This window comes from Castor canadensis, chromosome 7, assembly GCF_047511655.1.
Source record: "Castor canadensis chromosome 7, mCasCan1.hap1v2, whole genome shotgun sequence".
NCBI classification, from domain to species: Eukaryota; Metazoa; Chordata; class Mammalia; order Rodentia; family Castoridae; genus Castor; species Castor canadensis.
In genome coordinates, this window is record NC_133392.1 from 8229493 (window position 1) to 8250557 (window position 21065).

The following is a 21065-nucleotide window of genomic DNA, read 5'->3' on the forward strand; positions in this document are numbered from 1 at the left end:
ATGGGCAGGTACAGGGGCCCTGGGTGAGGCTCCAGTGTCTCTGGCTGTCATGTAGCATGACGTGCAGAAGCAGTGGACCCTCTAAGAGGTAGGCTCCACTGAGTCTGTTTCTTCCTGGAGTTTACCAGGAATGCTTGAGAGATATATGCAAAGGGTAAGTATTTTTTCTTCTTCTTTCAAGCAAGTTTTGGGTTTCAAAGTTTTCTCTCTCCCAGTTTTCTGGGATGCTATTGCTGCTGAAAACTGAGGGGTCCATAAGAGTCACATGACTGCTGGGCAAGACTCCAGGGGGAGATCAGCGACCACCAGTGTCAGCCAGCTGTTAACACCTGGGTAGGACAGAGGCTGTCTCAGAGGAGGAGTGTTCTGAGTGGTCCAAGATCACACAGCTGATGGGTGTCAGAGAACCAGGACTTCTGGCTTCTCTTTGCACCATTTCTAATGTGGGCCAAATGCCCTCTTCCAAGTGGCAGGGTGGGGTTGATGATCTCATGAACAAGGATGAAATTTGCAGGTACATGATGGAATTACTTAATTAGCCTCAGATTTAAAAACACGTGACTTCAAGTTGGACGACGGAAGAACTTTCTGGCCACATCTCCTGTTCCTCTTCTCAGTCTTGGGACCTCATGCTGCCTTGAACCCCTTCATGGGTGTCAGCTACAGCTGCCTCCCCAACCCTTCTCAGCCTCGGGAAGGGAGAGGCACTTCCTGGGCAGACTGAGAAGCAGCCTCCCCTTGTGGAGGACACTGAATTTGGGAACAGAGATTCTGTTGACGTGACATTTCTCATAGTGCCATTATATCCCTTCGTAGATAGGTTTATCCTAATTTTCAGGAGCAGTAATTCTTGCTGGACATCAAGGGTACTTCTTCCCTATTTTCCAACATAGAAGCAACATCACAAAGGAAATCTTTGTGTTCAGCTCTGCCTACACCTTGACTAATTCTCTTGTGATAAAATCTTTAAAAATTGCTGGGTTTACCCACATCTTAGAGGCCTCTTCTGTTCGCCACCTGATCGCCTCTCAGAAAGACAGCCCCATTGCTGTTGTAGGGAGGATCTATTCCTTTGCTTGCTCAGCTGGACAAGGTATTATCTTTGCCAATGTATTAGGAGAAAAATAACATCCTACTGTTGGAATTTTCCTTTGTTTACCGGTGTTTTAAAAGACAAAATTTCAACAAGTTTAGTTTACAGATCAGATTGGCTTTTGTTAGTGATGTATGACTGCAACAGCATCTTATTAAAAAATTTAGAACGGGCTCACATCTGCAATCCCAGCTATTCAGGCGTCAGAGATCAGGAGGATCATGGTTCGAAGCCAGCCTGGGCAATAGTATGTGAGATCCTATCTAGAAAAACCCTATCACAAAGAATTGGGCTGGTGGAGTGGCTCAAGGTGAAGGCTCTGAGTTTAAGCCCCAGTACCGAAAAAAAAAAAAACAAAAAAAAACTTAGGACAGTTGTCTGAGGGCCTGAGCAGAGGAGGTAGGCTGGCCTCACAGGCAGAAAAGGGCTGAAAAAAGCAGAAACAGGAATGGGCCGTGGACAGATTGTTCAAAGTTACTTCTCACAGGGATAAAGCATTAGTCTTACCAGGCTGATAGGGGATATGGCTACCATCTCTCTCCTGACTTCTCAGAAGGTCAGGTGTGGTGACATGGGACTTTAGCATGCGTGACTCCATTTTGGTTCAGTCTGTTGGAGCTTAGTGAAAATCTTAGTCCAAACCAATGGCCTCCCCCACGTTTCATTTAACAAGTGCAACACTAAACATTTTTCCTTGTGCGTTATGGTCACTTGTGTCTCTTCTTTGGTGGATTGCCCACTTACAACCTGTGCCCACAAGTCTTCTGATTGTCCATCATAAGCCCTTCTTATGTGTGGAGGACACTGAGGCTTGCTGCTTCCTGCCCCACCCCCCTCCACATTTTCTACTTTAGAGTTTCCTCGTGTTCATGTTATTGGCATGACATTTTGAGACCTCCACCTTCTAGGTGGGGATGGATCCCCAGGAAGGAGGCCTGGGCCTGAACTTTGGTTTAAGGCACTGCCTCCCACCCCACCCCTCTTTTTAAAACTGAAGTTCAGCTGGAGCTGACAGTTCAGTGCGGAACAGTTCAAAGGGTTAGGCATGTCCTGGTCCTCATTTCGCAAACCATGCTGCTAATTGCTCAATTTAGAGTGATTTGGTGGCGACGCTCAGCAGCGAGATGTTGTTGGGTGGTTTGTTACAGGAAGTCCCACGGTGGACTCTGGAGTTCAGGAAACTGGTTTTGGAGTCGGGCAGATGGGGGATGAGTTCCAGTTCCACCACTGACTGGGCTCTGTGTGACCTTGACTTGTCATTTGGCCCATCTGTGCCTTCTGTGTCTGAGAAATGGGCTCTCCTACTTGCCTGGCAGCAATGTCCCCAGGATATAGTGGTGGCAGGCCTTTTCTGGGTATGGCAGTCTGAGGCATTTGGAAGGACTCTTTGGTGGTCCGTGAGCTAGGAGATGTGGTATGACAAATCTTTAGTTTTGCCTTCCGTCTGTGCTGGATTCATTTTCCTCTCCTTATCTGTAAAACAGCATTGTTTTCACAGCGCTGGATGGAATGTGACCACCACATCCCTGGGCTACTTGGGTTCCTTAAACAGAACTCTGGGTCACGCACTTGGCAGGAATCCCTGCTGGCAGCACGTCTCAGGAAAGGACCCTCCAAGCCCTCACTTTGCAATCGCCTCCCCACAGGAAGTGGAAATGTAGCAGGGGGCCCCTCTGGCTAAACAAGCTGGGATCACAGGCCTTGCAGGCAGGACAGAGATGGGGCCAGCTGTGGGGTATTTCCTGGGCCCTAATCCCTGTGCAATGCAGAGGCTCCACTCCACTCCTCACCACACAACTGTCCACATGGCGACCATACTGCCCTTCCTCTGAGAGGCCTCTGAGAGGACTCAGAAAGCCGTGCACAGCCATGTATACACACAGCACACTCTCACAGACTCACACAAACATCCTCACACATTCACAAAGATGCACACTTCTTACATACTACTCACTGCCCCCACAAGCTTACAGACACATACGCTCACACACACTCAGTTGCTTTAATATTCCTGTGGACTCACACTCACACGTTCTCACAGTCTTATGGTCTCATAGACACACACAAATGCACACAGATGAATTCACACAAGTTTTTCTCTGTCTTTCTCTCTCACACTTGCACACACACACACACACACACACACACACACACGCACAGTGGCAGAGACTGTTATGCACTGTGCACAGGCCCTGGAGGGTTGGGCTGTCTGCTGGTTGTCACCCTGAGGCAGGACAAACAGATGGAAAGCCATTCAGAAGAGGGGTTGGGGTGACTCTTGTGCTGCCCAGGAAGCCACAAAGATGCAAGTGTTCAACTGGGAGAAGAGATGATCCAGAGGACAGTGAATATCCTTCAAATGGTTCATGAATTCTTTTGTGGAGGCTTGGAGACCCTGTGCATGAGGACTGGATATTAGGGTATTTTAGAGGGCCACTCTCTTTGTGGGCTCACAAAGGACAATAATTATTTGTCAGCTAGATGTATTTGGAACAGCCAGGCTGGGCCAGGTGTTGGGATAAAGTGTGAAGAGGATAGAGCTACCACCACCTCCCAGAAAGAAGCAGTCCTCAGAGAGGAGGTTAGGAAGCCAGGTCAGTCACAGGCTCTGGGAGAAGGCTGTGCAGGGCATAGTTTCCCATTACCAGTTATGTGCACACGGTGCTCAGGGATGTGGACAACAGGCTTCAAGACCCAGGTGGAGGATCGGATGAGATGCCCTGCAAGGTCCTGTCCCACTGTCACTCACAGGGTCCGTGGTTTAGGTTTCACACTGGGCTGTTCCTTTATCTCCCATCCCTCTTCTCATCTTCTGCAGGTGGCCTTAGCCGAGCACATCTCTAGTATCAATGGTAGGGAATAAAAGTTGACCATTGTCTTGGCCAAAATAAAAGGAATGGCACACTTCAGCAGATGACCATTTCAAGGTGGGAGGGCCCAGAAGCAGAGAAGGAGCAAGGACAAAGAGCAGGGTGCTTCTCTGCAATGGATTTGTCTGGGCCTCTGCTCGCCTTGTGCTGGTTGGTTTTGTGGCCACTCCCATCCTGAAAGCCGCGAGTAACCCTGTAATGACTGTACCACAGAGGGTGGGTGGGCAGGCACGCCCAGTAGTGGCTTCCAGGCCCAGATCAAACGTCTGGGCAGGAATGTTTTTGCAGTGATGCTATTTATTTCTTTCTGGGTTTCAGAACAAACCCCAGAAGCAGAAACCACTTACTTCACAGCCTCCGGAGGTTTCTTTTCAAGGATGATACGTGCTAACCAAAGACAGCTGCATCAGAGTAGAGATTTTTCTGGAGCCCCTCGTTGGTAAACCTCCACGCCCTACACACTATTTGTCTGCTGTGAAACTTGAACTATCACTTTAAGTACATATCGGTAGGGCCTGAGATTTCAACACAGGGAAAATCCACCAACAGCAATGGAAAAGTCAAAGCTTTCACAACCTTTATCTTAAACATTGCAAAGACTATTTGGGATTACAAATAGTTTGCAAGACCCCATCTTGAAAATACCAAACACACAAGCAAAAGGACTGGAGGAGCGGCTCAAGTAGTAGAGCACCTGCCTAGCGGGCATGAGGCCCTGATTTCAAACCCCAGTGTTGCCAAAAATAAATGAATAAATAAATAAATAAATATTTAAAAAATCGCAAAGACTGATCAGCAAGTTTAATGAAATGACAGCGTTACTAATGGCTTCAGTCCTTGACAATTTGATGCTGGTGACTTGGCGATGAACTTGGGATGGCTTCTCCAAAGATCACAAAGTGGGCTGACATCCATGTCCTCAATGGCCCCACCACAGGCAGTCCCAGTGGGGCAGGTATACAGCCCACTGGGACAGAGGGACCTGGGCTGAGAAGAGCTTCTAGCCCAGTTTGATGCTGTATTGTTTCGAAGGTTTTAATAATTTTATTAAACAGAGGTTTCTGCTACAGTACACATCTTGAACTTTAAATCCCACAAAAGATGTCAAAGCGTCTGAGACCAAAACATGAATGCAAGAACCTGAGCGCCCCCCCATTTATGGTTCAACACATTTCTGTTGATCAAGCAAGACAACAAAAGCAGTACGGTGCTGAGTAAGGCTGAGTTATGAAAGAATACAGAAATAACCTGGTAGTCACTTTCTATTAATACACATCTTAAGAATGCGTGAACATTTATAAAAATTATCACCTAGTGAATCTTGAATAAAATCTCAAGTCCCAGAGAACTAACAACGTACAGTATCTTTGAAAACTAACGATTAAAGTATGTTTGGAAGTCATATGGGCTGAATGTTTGTCCTCCTCTTCCCCCAAATTAGGATGGTGAAATCCCAACTCCTAAGGCGAGGGTATTAGGGATGGGGACTTTGGGAAATGACTTAGGTTATGAGGGTGGAGCCCTTATAAATGGGATCAGTGCCCTTATGAGAGGCCCAGGAGCAGCGAGAAGATGTTATATGAGATAGAAAACAGGCCCTCACCACACACTGAATTTACCTGCACCTGATTTAGACTATCCTGGCTCCAGAACTGTAAGAAAAAAAATTTCAATTGGTCATCAGCTACTTAGTTTATGGGGTTTTGTTATAGCAGTCTGGACAGACTAAGACAGAAATTTTTAAGTGTTTTAAATAACTTATGAGTTAAATAGAGAAAATCACCATGGGAATTACAAAAAAAATTAAAATTAGAAAAGAATAAAAGAGCAGGTGAGATAAAGCACTTAGAGAAAAAGGTATAACCTTAGCTATGAATGAGTTAAGGGTTCCTCCAAGTACCTAGGAAAAACTTTGTAAACCTAAAAAAAAAAAAGGGAAAATGATAAATATCAGAGTAGAAATTAATGAGATAAAGGAAATAACTGCTACACGTGAGAAATATATGAACAATGTTCTGAACTATATTTAAAAGCAATTTTGGGATTTTTTTTTTTTGAGACAGTGTCTAACTATGTAACCCAGGCTGTCCTTGAATTTACAATCCTTCTGCCTCAACCTGCCAAGTGCTGGGATTATAGGCCTGAGCCACTATGCCCAGCTCAAAATTCTTTATGGGCATGAATACTTTTCAGTAGATGCATCACAAACATGGTTATTGTAACAGAGACTGAATTTCATGGTTTTTTTCTTCACTATTGCATCCCTACATTCTGGCTCCTGATGGACATTCATTGACTATCTCAGACTGCATGAGGGAAAGGACTTGCAGCCCTTCTGTCTACTATGTGCCTTTGAGCCATTTATTTAATTAATAATAATTAATTAATGAGCCTTGTTTTCCTCATCTATCAATTTTGGAGAATAAAGCTTCCCTCACAGGGCAGCTATAAGAAACAAATGAGGTGATGTGCATTGAACCCTTGTGCAGTTTCTAATCCAGGGTAAACAATCAGTGGAGGAGGTATAATCTATAAGTCATGGACTTGACCTGCTTGGCAGCCACCCCTCCATCATGTATGTCTCCTGGCCTCTGAAGGGCTGTAGAGGCACAGGAGGCAAACTCACTCAAGAAGGAGGGGGAATCTGGCCAAAGAGACTCCTGAGGGGGCTCAGCTATGTGACAGTGCCAATGACAAGCCTGGACTGGGGGGAGAAGACCAGTGTACCATCTCTGCCTCATCCACTCTGTATTACTCTTGCTGAAATGCTCTCTCTCTTGCTCTTTGAATGGGTCCATTGTTTGATGACTTGTCTTCAGTCAATCGTCACTTCCTGAGCTAGCCATTTACCTACTGCCTTAAGAACTATCTGCTACATTTCCCAGACTTGCCACTTATCACATGGCAAGGTGGCTTCTGCCCATGTTTTGCATTTCTCTGGAGGAAATACATCTTCCAGGTTTGCCTGTCCTTTGGTTTCTGGTGAATTTCAACAATGGGAGGTGCTGGTGGCAGGTTGGAGGGGAAGGAGAAGGCATGGTTTCCTACATGCCACCCTTCTTTGCTTTGGGGACCATCTCCAATAGCTGCTTCATAAACTCAGCAGTTCCAAATCCTACTGGACAGTCCTGCCTCCCTGGTGGTGCTACTGGGCTTTGGACTCTCTCCTTCTATTTGTCCCACCTAGGGCTATAGCAGTTGCCTGTTACTTCTAATCTCTGGGGAGCCCCAGCCTGTAGCTGGTCCTTTCTGCTTTTCTAGCACCTTTGTAACTCGTTCTCTCCATTCAGATCTTCTCTTGATTGGAGGCTCCTTCTCAGAGTGCTCACCTCTCTCTCCATCCCAGAAGAAGTAGTTCTGGACTCTTTCCATCATGTCATCTGCTGACACTCTTCACAGGACTAACCAGTGTTTGAAACAATGCCTGCTTTCTGATCATCTTTCTCAATGTGATACCAGCTCTTCAACGGCAGCCTTTCGTCTCATTCGCCTCCGTGTCCCCAGCAGAGAGCTTGCACTTGTTAAGTGCTCAGTGAGTGCTCAGGGTCTGTCTTTAGATGCTACTAATCTAATGTGTGGCCTTAGGTAGGTCAGCTTTTTGTTCCAAGGTCTCACATTCTCATCTGTGGGAAAGAGTTGGACTTGTTAAACATCGATGGTTAAATGCCTGGGATCTGTGACTGTTTTACAATTACTACTATAATTCAGCCAATTTGGAAATAACTCAAAATTTCTAATTTCCTTTTCCAGAGTTGTCAGTTTGGCTAATAAAAGTCAGAAACCACTAACTCCTTTGAGGGCTTTGTTCTACTGGAAGGCCATTTGTCCTGGAAAGCCACTGCTCTGTATTAAGTGCTCAATGTGTATGCCCATTAGGAAGAAATGGGACAAAGAAGCCATCACTCACTGTCAGCAGTGACCTGACAACATGGGCAACTTGCACAATCCATTCCAAACACTAATAAATTTGTAATTAAGGCCTCAGAGGCCAGCAGAGCTCAGCCAAATTCACTGAAACCTGCTGATCTAAGTCATGTCTGGCACCATATGGGAAAGGTTGGAGTCTTTTGCTTTGAACTTGAACACAGCCTCACGTCAAGCAGTCATGTCTACATGGACATGCCACAGCAGTAGAATTCTTTTGAAATAAGCAGCTTCCCACACTCCTTTGCCACTGCTGCTGGCTAGTGCTCCCCAGCTTCCCAGCTTCCAGGAGCCCCTCCTTTGTCCCCTTCCACTTGAATCTGCCCCCTGTTTGTGGTTTGTCTTTTTTCTGTTTATGGTATCTTTGATTGGCAGAAGATTTTTTAAAAAATTAAATTGTTCTCTTTTTTTTATGATTAATGCTTTTTCTCTCCCCATGTAACCTAAGGCCGAGGTCCAATTTATTTTTTATATGAACAACCAAATTTCCCCACACCATGTATTTAGCAGTAGATTCTCCCCTCTGGTATCCAACTATTTCTGCTAAATAAAAACAGTGACCTTGGATATTCCTACTTCATTCATGATTTTAAAGGGAATGTTTTTTTCATATCAAGTTGATGTTTATGTAGATATTTTAAACTTACTCTGCTCGAGTGTTAAATTTTATTGAGTGCGTTTTTCTGCAATTAGTGAGATGCTTATATTTTTCTTTTATCCTTTAATATAGTCAGATTGTCAACAATTTGCTTATTAACAGACCACCTTCATGTTTGTTGGATAACTCAACTTGGTGATAAGATATTATTTTCTATAAGCACTGATAGAGTTGAATTGTTAACATACAGTCAGGATTTTGCCTGTATGCTTGTAGGAGGTCAGCCAGTGATTTCTCTTTCCAGTGCTTGTCTGTTATCAAGGTTGAACTAGCCTCTTTCCCTTTCTACTCTCTGGGAGAAATTATCTAAGATTGAAATTAGAAGTTGGTCAGAATTCCCTTGCAGAAGCATCTGGGCCTAGCAGTTTTCGATGGCTACTAATTCATTTTGTTTAGTGGCCATAAACCCATAGTGGTCAGGCTTTCTGTTTCTTCTGAAGACAGATTTGGTGAATGAATTCATTAGGACTTTGACAAAGCACAAGTGCCATATCCTGTAGGAAGGCTTCTGTGACTATCCCCTGCCCAGAGTGGGCTAAATTATCTTCCTATTGACTCCTACATAGCACAGTACTGTCATTCATTCATTCAAACAATATTTATTGAATGTTTATCCTGTGTGCCATTCTAGGTGCTAAAGAAACCACAGTGTACAAAACAGACAAAACTCCCTATTCTCACAGAGTGTGCACCCTAGGAGGGAGAAGAAGCAATAACACAAATGATTAATCTTATAATATACTAAAAGGAAAAGCAAAGACAAAGACAAAGAAAGGGTCCAAAGAGTGCTGTGTCAGGAAGGGCTGCAAATCTTAGTGCAGTATTCAAAGAAATTATGCTTTATATTCCTTCATTTAAGAAATATTTATTGGGTACCTAGGTACTAGGATTACAAGGAAAAACTAAATAGACAATAGTCTTGTTTTGTGGTGTTAAAATTCTAGTAGGGAGATAGATGATACATAGATAAATAATCAAATAATAAACATAGCCATTGATGAAAGAAATCAGTAGGTCCTTTGATGGAGATAGCAGGAAAGGTGGAATTAAATAGGATATTCAGGGCACACCCTTTGAAGGGCTGGCTTTGAAGTTGGACCTGAAAACTGGGAAGGAGCCAGTAGAGCAGAGCGCCATGTTGAAATGATGCAGTTGCTTCCTGTCTTGTCTATGAGGCTCTAAGCCCCTTGAGGGAAGACAACCATGAATCATTCATTTATGTCCCCAGCATAGCACCAGATCTGGCAATCATAAATGCTAACCAAATGTCTGTTTCACTCTTAGGTAGAAGAAATCAAGAATAAGTGCTAGGAAACCTTTGAAAATTGCCCTTAGCTGGCTGGAAGAATCAAAAACTATAATGCAATTAGTTGGCATCTATTCAACTAATCAAATATCCCGTGGCATTGAGATACAGGTTACAAGGGAGTTCTCCCTCCTCCTGAGGTGCTACAATCCAGACAGTAGACAGACTAGAGTTATTTTCATTCAAGATGGAGTCCAGGCCACAAGTATCTCTTGCACACAGAGGTGGGAGTGTCAAATGGCAGTGGGCAGGAGCTGTATTCCTAAATCTGTATCATCCAGTCTAACATGCATATGGATGCAATGTTAGAGCTGGCCTGGGTCCTCCCTGCCCCAGGGCCTTGGAGATGGGTTTGAGTAGTGACCAAACTCCACTAGAGGGCCAGTTCCAGGGGCCACTGAGCTGGGTTGAGGGTAGGATACAAGACAACTGTTAGAAAGACAGTCATAGCAAAGGCTGCCAGGCATCCAAACCCTTTTTCCAAAGTCCCTTTAAAAGTCTTTGGGGCGTTCCCCTGGTCATCCAGCTGTGGCCTTTATACTGCATGATATCGATGCCTTGTTTCCTGGTGTCTTAGAGAAACTAATGGGTTGATAGACACTCTGTGAAGGAGACGATGTCCTCCTCTGCGATGCATCATCCAAACAGTGACAGCGTTTGAAATTAACTGGGCAGGTCCACATTTCTTCATTTCCTAGCAGAGTCTAAGTGACATTTCCTGCCCATTTGCTTCCTGTAGCCTTCTCAGAAGGTCAGAGTGTGTTTACGTGCTTGGTTGTTTGCATGGTTTGTCTAATTCCTCATTCTGGAGGCTGACACGTGGTGGCATTAAAAAAACAAGCTTTCAGACTACATTAATAATAACAACATCTTGTTTTGATGTTTACCTCTACTTTGTAAGTGTGAGTTTCTAAGATGTTGGAACCTACTCATTTCTTCCAGATACTGTTAGGAATGACTGCATATTGAGTCACATGTCATCACTTAACGGCAGGGGTACATTCTGATAAGTGCAATGCCAGGTGACTGAGTCACAGTGCTGCAAACGTCACCAAGTGTCCTTATGCACAGTGAGAAGGCAATCTAATCTTCTGGGACCACTCTTGTATATGTAGTCTGTCCTTGACCACAGCATCAATGTAGCTCATCACTGTACTGAAAATAACAGAGTTCTCCTTTACTAAAACAAAAATTAAAAAGGAATCTCCAACTTTGATTTGCTGCTTGCTCTGAGTTTCCCTCCCCTCACACCACCTCTGCACATACACACACCATGCTTGCCTTAGCTGAGGTTTCAAGCCTTAGTGACCAGGTGACAACCTCCCACTTTCTTTCTGCCCAGGCCACTTCTGTGTAGACATTTTATGCTGGGATAATGCTTTTGGTTTTGCTCTAGAGATGACAAATTATGGAATTTGGTTGACTGTGATTGGGAGAGTGCAAATGTTGGGAAGATGCAGTGGTACTTAAGCAGGTTTAAAGGGTGCCGTTACCTTCCAAATCAAGCCAGGCACCTATAGGACCCTGACAAGTATTTGTGCAGTGAATGAATGAAAATGTCAAATGCTTTAGCTGTGGGGCAGGAAAAATGATCACACAGTAGCTGATTTTTAAAATTCTCTATTTTAGTTCATTCTTGCTTGAAGACAAGTGCATATGGCCATGTTAGTTTTTTAATACCTAGGAACTTCCAAGTTTCAGCCTGAGGGTAACTAGAAAGATCAGCATCTCTGGAGGGATTTGGCAAAGTGACAAAAGGAAAGGGACAGGAACAGCTTCTGCCTGAGGGTCTGCAGGGAAGTCCCAAGGTGCCTGTGAAATGTCATCAGTGACATTATTTCTAAAGACTTTCTCAGTTTCTTTTCTGAGCTATTTTGTTTTCTTCTTTATCTTCTCATTTCATTGCTTTTCTCTCTCAAACTCCCATTATCCTGTCATTTTACTATTTTCAGGTTCACTTCAGTCCTCTTGACACTAAAGTGCCCAGTTAATTCCTGGTGGTGACTTGAAACCTGGGGAACACAAAGGAGACAGAGAGGGGAATGAGAGAGAAATAGGATCGAATGAGGAAGGGGTCTCTCCCTGCAGCATCAGCCCACCCAACATTGGGGCAACCGTTGGAGGCATGTTCCTGGCCTGGCATCTCCTTCACTACCCATGAGCCCTGCACAGAAACCCACAGCCTTTCCACCAACCCACAAAATTAGGATGCTCTTCATTCCTGGGTGGCTGCCTCAATTTCCGTACTCAGCACATCAGGTCTAACCAGGTCCTCAAACCCCAAACCAGTCTTGAGCTGCAGCCTCTGAGTTGGACCCCTGCCCACTGGGTCCTCCCTCCTGCTGAGCTGTCTGCAAAGTGATATCTCTTGTAGCACCTACTATGGAGTCATTTTCCAAAGTCACTTTAAACTTCCCTTGGCTGCAGCAGGCTAGTCCAGGGTCCTGAGTTTCCTGTGCATCTCAACCCCAAGCTGAGGTGTGTGTGCACACGAGACTGCAGTCTCCCTTCTTCCATTTCTTCACTCCAGGGAAGCTGTAGGGTGTGGCTTCTCTGTGTTCTGGAATGGCCTTGGGTGGGGGGGAGGGGTGGCAGGTTCTTAGCAGGGGAGGGGTTTGTTCACAGTGATCCAGTGACTCTTGGGGCTTGGGGAAAAAAATAGCATTTGGAGAACTTGGCCTTAAGTCCTGGCCCTGCTATGCCTGGGTGCATATGTGAGACACCATGTGAGATTCTGACCTCTCTGGGGGTGCAGGTGCACACCACAGCTGCTGCCCACCTGCTTCTCCAGGCTTCTGGGAGGCTCTGGCTCACAGAACCTTCTGTGTTCTGACTGGGCTTCTCCAGCCTCAGAGCCTGGCAGTCTCGCTCCACTTAGGCTTCACTTTGGAGAGCAGGAATAGATTGTTATGAAAAGGGCAAAGACTGAGAACATGGCCCAGCTCTCTGGGGTCTGTAGCTGTGATGAGGCTGCCTCCTTCCCTTCTTGTCCCTGGCATACAGGCCTGGACCCCATGATGTGGATCTGTTTCTTTACTGATAAACGGAACATTTGGAAGAGGAAGAGAACAGCCCTAAAGGCTGGGGTGCTTCTGGAAGCCTCTCAGAGGATTTGTAGGGAATCTAATTGCAGCAGGAATCATAATTGGAAAGCCCTTTATTACATTAATTACCCCTCTTGGAGAGTAGTAGCAGCTTCCCAGGAAGCTTTTAACATCCTGCATTATGGTCCCCCATCGTGGGCTCTGTGCAGAGAGGACGAGGCTTGTCAATTATACATGGCCTGTGCCTGGCCGCAGAGTCAGCACCCTAGGAGATGGGAGAGGTTCATATTGACAGGCAGGAGTCTGTCACCCCCTGGAAGAAGGAAGGAAAGGAAAGAATATGACTCATTCCCCAGGATGCTGCACGTGGCTTGGCCCCTACAGGCTGTCCTTCTCGGACTTACTTGAGAGTGAAAAATGTCATCTGAATGGGGAAGGTTAAAGGGGAAATGCACCATTGTTGGAGATCTGTGCAGAATGGTGGTTCACAGGGTGAACATGGCACAGGAACAGCTCATTTGTGCAGGTTTCCTAGGCTAGTTCTGGACCTGGGGCAGGGGGGATGTGTTTAGCAAGCTCCTGTGCAGTTGGCTTGCAGAGTGTCTAATTCACAACTTCGATTTATGGATAAGGAGCCACAGAAGGGGCATGTGATCCAGTCAAGGTCACACAGCATGGTGACAGGAGGCAGAGGTTCTGTTTCCTGGAAGGTGGGAGGGAAGAAGGGAAGGAGGCTCCAGCCAGGCTGCATTATACACTTTAAACTCAAAGGTGCCCATAAGGCTCACTTCCTCAGGTCCTTTCTCCAGAAGAGGAAAACAAGGCTTTGGAGATGCAGCATCCCAGCTGGTTTACCACTCTCTTCCTAGCTGGTCACAGTGTGTGCCACCTGGCAGGAGAAGGCCGGTGGTCACTAAGGAGCCTGTGGTTCTCTTGAGGGAGTACAAGGTCCAAGGGCTCCAGCGACAGATGACAAGATCCATTATGGAAAGGCTCAAATCTTTTCAAATGGAAACAAAGTGGAAATTTCTAGAAACAAGACCCCTGAAGGCAGGTAAAGAGGCATTTTGTGCTTTCTTAGATGTTGGGTACAGGAGAAGGAAGGAAGGAATCCTCAGTCAGGCTGGTGACTTTGGCCTGAACTATAGTAGTGAGTGGTTGGTCCCAGCTCTGCCACCTGACAGCTTTTATGGACTGAATACTTGTGTCTCCCACAAATTCGTATTCTGAAGCTTTAACACTTGTTGGGGTGGTGTTTAGAAATGGAGCCTTTGGGAGGTGATTAGATTTAGATGAGGTCATGAGGCTGAGGCCCCATGATGAGATTAATGTCATCACAAGAAGAGACATCAGGGCCTGGGGTGTAACTCACTGGTAGAATACTTACCTAGCATGTGCAAGGCTCTGGGTTCTATCCCCAGCAGAGAGAGAGAGAGAGAGAGAGAGAGAGAGAGAGACAACCCTTAACAGAATCCAACTGTAGTGCCATCCTGATCTTGGACTTTTACCCTCCAGAACTGTGAGAAATATTGCTTGCTCGCTCTATGGTACTTTGTTGTCGCCACTCTAGCTGGCTAACACAACTAGCTGTCTGGTCTTTGTTGGTCTCTGGATCCCTTGAATCTTAGATGGGGTGTTTTAGAAAGGAAAATAAATGGTGCTTCTTTCTTTGGTTGTGCTCAGAACAGAGCACCGTACCCCTTTCTCTTGAGGGAAACTCCGGGCACTGGGGATCAGAGCTAAACAGAAATTCTGTTCTTAGGAGAACTGATGGCATTGACAATCCATCAGATTGTCCATCAGCCATCAGATGGACAATCCATCAGCCATCAGATGCCCCTTAGAAAACAGCAAGTACCAGCAGAGTTGTTCCTTTCCTCTCCTCATCTACCACCTCAAAGGGTCTGTTCCCAGGAAGCAGAGAGATGGACCATGAATCCAGTGAGGCCAGGGCCACCACTGAATGGAAAAGTGAATGAGGGGAGAACTTCAGATTTCAATCTTGGCTTTGCATCCAATCTACCCTTAAAGGCCACCTCAGGACCCTCCTTCACTAGAAGGCTGAACAAGTCAATCTCTTTACTCCACAGGCTCTAAAACTCCCCAACTGCTGGTATCTACTGCCATCTCAGGGCATGGGCTGGGTGTCCCAGGAAGTGCATGGAAGGCGTATCCTCAGGAACTTTGGCCAGAAGGTCTAGCCCATGGGCATTGTGGGGTTTTAGCCCAGGGGCTCAACTAGCACAGGGAAGAAGCTGCTGTATGGACACCTTCTACTGCATCGCCAAGTTCTAGTTCCATGGATGTGCTTAGATCAATGACTGAGGAAAGACAAGGGCTCTGCAGCCCAGAGGTCATTCAGCTCAACTCAAAATGAGAATAGACTTGGTGTCTGGCAAGAATACCATATTAAGGGGTAATTTTTCTCCTGTTAAAAATCCATTAGGAAATTAGAAATCTTGGCTGTGGCTAAAATATGGAATGGAATTTTCTTCAGCGCTCCCTAGGTAAATTTTTTTCCTATGGTAAATGCAGAAATCTAATTAATCTAAACCCACTCAGTGGTGGATATGCTCCCGAAGGTGACTGCTGTGCCCAGCGCTTCAGCTGAGATAGTATTGTCAGAAAAGGTGACATAGAATCTGATGGTGCCTGCCTCAGGCTGGATCTGTGAGCTGTAGCTCACAGACACTGAGAAATACATCTGCTGTGTGCTTGGGCCCTCAGGGTGCTGAGCTGTGTTGTGGAGGAGAGGGAGGGGAAGATACGCAGATGACTTGCAGATGGTTGAGATCTATCCAGATCTAAGTAGCTCACAGCCGGGTTTGCAAGATGCTGACCTGAGAGGAGCAGTGCAGAGATGGGTTTGACAAGTGTGTGTGTTGACCAGAGGTGGTTGGGTTTCCATCAAGTTAGAATATATCCGAGCATGTTAGTTTATACACAGGACTACTCTGCAACTAGGGAAAATAGTAATGTACAACATGTGAAATTTCTGATGCTCTACCAATCCAGAAATCAGACAGATTGGTAGATCTTTCAGCAGATCTGGACTTAGAACAGACTCTAGATCTAGGCCCAGGGATGCAGAAATAAAGTTAAGACTCTGGGGTAGCATGGCATCTTCCTGGGTCCTCCCCCTGCAGGTGGGATGCTCAGAGCAGATGCTCCACTGTCTGCATCAGACAGCAGCCAGAGAAGCCAAGGAGACACTGCAGCAAGACTTGAAGCCTGAGGGCCTAGGACAGCGCCTAGCACAAGAGAAGCTCCAGCTCCATGCAAGAGAATGGGGAGGTGGACTGACCTCAAAGGTGAGGCAGGGCCATGGAAACAGGAAATGTTTTAAACTACCCCTCCACAAGGTCAGGAAACACTTCTGCAAAATATTTTTGCATACCTGGATTTCATCTAAACCCTATCAACAAAAGTCATCTTGGGTAATCTGCCTATAGCGCCATTGGAGGTTTAAGACTGTCATCAGGAAGTGACAGACGTGGGTCCTGAGCAGGGAGCTGTCTTATCATTGATTAGGTGTCAAGGGACCTACACTCTGGTTTCACCTTTGTTCCTGACCAGGTGTGGAACTTGCAACAATGACCTCTCAGGGTCTTGTTTTCTGTGAAATATATGAAATGACGGTATTTGTCTAGACGCAGGGAGATCATAACCAGAGTCTATGTCAAAATCACTAAGTATGCTTTTTTAAGATGTGCACATTCAGACCAGGATATCCGGAGTGAGCTCTGGGGACATGAATGCCCAACAAGCTCTGCATTTGATTTTAGCCATGACACAAAGTTCGTTGTATGAGACGACACTAGTTCCTTATAACAAACAACGCCCCAGTTTTTACTGGCCAATGTGATCAAATTTGTTCTCATGCTTGTAGCAACCCATGCAAGTACCCCAGCAGCCATCCTCCAAGGGATGGTTGGGCCATACTGAGTCCTTTTGTCTGTGCCTCTCCCATCTTCAAAGCCATCTTTGACACCTCTGTGGCCTCATGGCATGATCTCCATTCTCTTGAGCTGAAAGGGAAAGAGCAGGAAGGTTCGATGGGGGTGGGATAGGTGGGAAGCAGCACATCTTACTTCTGGTCTCCTCCTCTGATGAGAACGAGGTCACGTGGTCACATTTCCTATAAGGCCAGCATGGGCAGATGAAGCGATAGATTTGGGAGACAGCTGGCAGTCTCCTGCTGCACTGACATGAATACTGCCTAAGATTGTTTTCAACGATAATGTTCCCGAATGTTCATCTGTTTTGCAGTCACAGTTCTCAATCAGGACGTCTGTGTGGAGCTGGTTTCTTCCGCCTCCCATTCAAGCGTTTCTCTGCATTGCATCCAGCCCAGATGGTGTCTCTACAAGCAAGGGCTACGTCCTACTCATTGCTCTTCCTGTTCCCCAAAGCACCCAGCACACTGTTTTGCACAGATTATGGACTCACATGTCAACTGGGTGAATGGCTTGAATACATGATCTGTATAGAACTCAGCCCAGGCAGAAGGGCAGAAGCCTGGTGTACGCAGATGTGGGTTCCATCCCTGATCATCATCTTATACTTTGAAGCTTTCCCCAAACCTCAGTTTCTGTAAAGTTGGTTAACAACAGAACAAATCTCATTAGGCTGCTGGAAGGATTAATGAGACAATGGTGAGGACGTGCTGAGCGCAGCATCTGGGTGAACAATTGGATCTTCCTCCATCTTTGCAAGCGTTCCTGCCATCTTGACAGAGTCTCAGCAGAGGTCGTGTTTACAACCAGCAGGAACAGGACAGATCAGACCGTTTTGTATCTGCAAATGGCCTACAAGTTTGGCACCATGGGAAATAACATCTAGAATGTACGATACTTTATCGAGGGGTCCAGCTGAGTCTTGTGACATCCCAGCAGGATGAGGGACAACATAACTGCACCATAATTCCTTACATCTCTACAGTACTTTCACATCTGTTGTCCCAGTTCAGGGGTTAGCAAACTTAGTATTTTCGGCTTTGCAGGCCATATAGTGTCTGTCACAGCCACACAGCTCTGCTGGTTTAGTGTGAAAATCACCACGGGCAGTGTGTAAACGAGTGGATAAGGCTGTGTTCTGATTAATTATTCACAAAGGCAAGTATAGGGTCAAGTTTGCCCTGCTCATAGGCTCACCTCCACTGAAGGTTGCAGTTTAGACATTTGGTGTCAAGTGACTCTTTCTGTAGTTAATGGACTAAGCTGACTCAAGGCCAGCATTCCTTTCCCCAGTGGCCAATCAAATTCTTTCCCTCGAGAATTGGGAATACAAAATAAGCCCATGAGGGTCAACCTGCCCTACTCTTCCTGTGTCCCCTTAGCTTCTTGGTGCTGGGCGCATGGTGGCACCTTGTAGATGTTTGTTAACTGGCAGACTGAAACAGGTGAACTGGAGATTAGGCAGTGAGGGTGGGGCCATAAACACCTCAGGACTGTGCTATCTCAGACCAAAGAGGGAACTGGAGTGGAACCTGTGGTCCAGGGAAAAGAAAAAGAAAGGCAGAGATAGACAAAAAGACAGGGAGAAATGGAGAGACAGAAGGAAATACAACCCCCCAGAGAGGAAGACAGAGAGGCATGGGGTCCTAATGACTCCCACCTCAACCTGAGTTGTGCTGACCCTCAGAATAACTCCAACCTGAGCTCTCCTAACAAAGGAAACAGTGTGCAAAACTCTGGTTCAGGCCTCAGAGTTCAATCCCAGGGCTTGTTTGCCCACTCAGCAGTTTCCAAGCTTGTAATCTTCTACTCTGTCAGTGACATTCCCCAAAGCTAGGCTCCTCCATGATAAGAATGGGAACCAGCTTTCCTGACAGCATTCAAGGTTGGGCACTGTATACCTTCCCCAGTGCTCTGGTCACACAGCTCACCGGATGTCATCTTTCTACCTGGGGCCCCTTGTCTGCCTGGAGAGCTTCTGGGAGCCACAGTAGCCCAGGTTCTAATCTGATGGACAGACAGAGGTTATCCATATCCCCCTCCTATATTCACACAAGCACACACATACATGGTACATATTACACCACACAAATACACACAAAGCACACACACATACCCCCCCACTCCACAAAAACACACACACTACACATATTTACCACATACACAGACCACACTATATAACAGACACATCACACACACACATACCACACACACAAAACCTGTGCCATTTCCAGTTGTCCTTCACTGTCAAGGCAATCGTCTCCTGGCTCCTCCTCTTCACGCCACAGCATCCTAAGCACAGGCTTCTGAACTATTCAGCAATATTCAGGCTGTGTTCCCAGCTCCCCTCATTTCCTCCTATTGTTTGAGGGGAATGTGTTTGAAGCCTGCATTGTTTGTAAGGAGGAAATGGCCGCAGGATGGCCTGTGTTGGTCAGGTTTCTTGGGGATGGGGAAGGTGGCTTTACATTCTAATGCCTGGGAGGGGAAGCAATCCAGGTCTACTCCTTTAGGTCCTTTTTCATGGCTTCAGCACACATTTGCTGACTATCTACACACTACACCCATGAAAGGAAACAAAGGTGAACTAGGAAGTCTGCCCCAAGCCCAGTTGGCAGGTAGGGAAGGGGAGGGAGATGTTCGCTCACATTCCTTGGCTGGCTGTGAGCCTGGGACTAGACTCTTTTAAATCCCCTCTAAGATGTGAAAAACCAAGGCTCCTAAGGAGGTAGCACTGCTATTAGGTGAAGTCCAAACTTGAACCCAGTCTGTTGTGGCTGGGTCACAGGCCAGGCTGACTTGGGGAATAAACCAGATCTTAGCCAGGTGCCCAGGAGGCTCTGGGGAGCAACTGGGGCGAGGACGAGGTTCCTGGGAGGCCTTCCTGAGTGAAGAGGAGTGGCTACTCTGGGTTCTAGAAAGAAGCCTGGGTGCCCAGTTTGACCCAACCAGGTGGCTCCCAGGGGTTCCTGCCCAGGTTCAGCAGGCTCAGCCAAACCATAAAACCAGGTCTGGCTGGGGATTTTCCTTCTGGGCCTGGAGGGGGCCTTGACCTTCCCTTCCCTTCTCTTTCCCATCTCTCCTGGCTGCCTTCCTCCCTCCCTCAGGCAGAGCTGGTGGATGGGCATGATGCTGGCTCTGTGTTCAAAATGAGGTCAGGTGTGAGGCTGTTTCTTTAGAAAATTGCTTATTTCACAGAGTGACAAAGGGAGAGTTATCTTTCTCAAATTTATGGAGCCTGATCTTAATAATACAGTCCAATTGCTCTGTGTCATCCTTCAGGGTGTCTGCCACTGTTGACTCCTTTGCTGATAAGAAATGAAAAGAATACAGATGGATGGAATCCCAGTGTAGGCCACAGCCCAGTTGCTGAGAGAGCCTGGGGGGAGAAGGATAGAGGGGCTCCTAGAGGGCCTCTCAAATTGTCTCCACCTAGTTTCACTGGCTCTACATAAAAGCCATCCAGGTCCAGGCACTTTAGGGAGCTGGGGTCCAATTCAGGCTCTGAGACTGACTTGCCATTAAATTTGGACAAATGGCTCTTTCCTCTCTGCCTTGGTTTCCCCACCATTCAGTGAAGCAGGGATGGGAGTGGGGCTTTAAATATACAACTAAAACTGAGCTCCAGCCCCAGAGACTCTAACTTCATTTGTTTTGGGTGGGACCTTATTATTAGTACCTTTAAAAATGTCCCCTGCAGGACTGGGGATGTGTCTCCAGTGGTAGAATGCTTGTGAGGCCCTGAGATCAATCTCCAGAATCCCTACCCCACCCCCTAAAAAAGTCACCAGCAGATTTTAATGAAAATCAGAATGCTTTTCATTCCTCTGCCTCTTTATTTTGAGGATCAACTCAGAGTATGTGGTGACTTCTCTCAAATGTTGGCCAGTGTTGTCACGGACCTCTGGAGTACCACACTGGGTGCTAGAGTTGTGTTGTCCAGGAGGGTAGCCAAAGTCAAAGTGGCAAAAATAAACTGCAGTGAAAACCCAGTTCCTCAAGTGTTCCACACCACGTGTGACTGGGAACCTCCAACTGGTTCCCATCAGACCTGAAAGTTCTGTTGGAAAGTGCTGGTTTGGACTAATAATTTAACCATCATGATATTTTATAGATGGAGAAACTGAGACTCAAAGAGACTACGGGCTTCCTCGTGGTCTCAGGCTGAGTTCCAGCAGCCAGGCATTCCATGCTGGAATCCTCCACTTTGGGGA

General features: G+C 46.3%; 1 long non-coding RNA gene across 1 annotated transcript; it reads right to left on the minus strand.

The window, feature by feature from the left end:
- Positions 1–9394: 9394 nt before the first annotated feature.
- LOC141424600 (uncharacterized) lies at positions 9395–19171 on the minus strand. The gene is made up of 2 exons (XR_012449473.1): positions 19071–19171; positions 9395–11863 (listed from the first exon to the last, which is right to left on the minus strand). It is a non-coding gene; the product is annotated as an uncharacterized lncRNA (long non-coding RNA).
- Between the last annotated feature and the right edge of the window lie 1894 nt (positions 19172–21065).